Source organism: Cynoglossus semilaevis, unplaced genomic scaffold (assembly GCF_000523025.1).
Source record: "Cynoglossus semilaevis isolate Cse_v1.0 unplaced genomic scaffold, Cse_v1.0 scaffold5524, whole genome shotgun sequence".
Lineage (NCBI taxonomy): Eukaryota > Metazoa > Chordata > Actinopteri > Pleuronectiformes > Cynoglossidae > Cynoglossus > Cynoglossus semilaevis.
In genome coordinates, this window is record NW_007587277.1 from 1 (window position 1) to 884 (window position 884).

At 43.2% G+C, this 884-nt stretch overlaps 1 pseudogene; it reads left to right on the forward strand.

Annotated features, from left to right (window-relative positions):
• Positions 1-145: 145 nt before the first annotated feature.
• LOC103399316 (isocitrate dehydrogenase [NADP] cytoplasmic pseudogene) lies at positions 146-709 on the forward strand (annotated as a pseudogene).
• Positions 710-884: the final 175 nt, after the last annotated feature.

Below are 884 nucleotides of genomic sequence, written 5' to 3' on the forward strand. Positions count from 1 at the left end.
TGAACCGGATATAGTTAAATGTCAGTAAAATTAGAATACACCTTAATTTGGAATGATCAACAGTTTCCATAATACAGTGGAAAAATATGTTTTAAAAAATGTATTTAATTGTGTTTTAGTTCTGCTTTTCCATACTTTCTGCTAAAACTCTCCGTCGTCTTCTCGAAGCTTTGACCTGGGTATCGAGAACCGTGACGCGACGGACGACCAGGTGACGGTGGATGCTGCGGAAGCCGTGCGTCAGCACAGCGTGGGCATCAAATGTGCCACCATCACACCGGACGAGCACAGGGTGGAGGAGTTCAACCTGAAGCAGATGTGGCGCTCCCCCAACGGCACCATCCGTAACATCCTGGGTGGCACCGTGTTCAGAGAAGCCATCATCTGTCAGAACATCCCCCGACTGGTGCCGGGCTGGGTCAAACCCATCATCATTGGACGACATGCGCACGGGGACCAGGTAAAAAAAAAAAAAACAACAAACTTGTTATTGATGATGAAGTACACTTTTTTGATTGGGTATGGTCTGATAAGGATGTGGTCGGTAGGGGGCGCTACAGGTGTTGTCTCAGCTCTATTGGTGTTGATGGAATTAACAACAGGGGCACTAGAGTGGCAACAATGAGCCGAAAATTCCGAAAAGATTTATTCCCATTAAAAGATGTGGCATCCTTTAGTTCCTAAGACACTGCCCTGTCCATACCTCTATGGATAGAGTACAACTTTTTTTTTTTTTCACATGAAGATCTGGTGTTATTTCAGTGTTCCAATGTATTTTGTTTCTTCAAAATTTTGAAATTTTTTTTTTTTTTGCATGTAACCCTGTCCGCTATGATTTGTTCTATTTTGGCCTAAGCTAGACAAACCTTTTGTTGTTTGCGTTG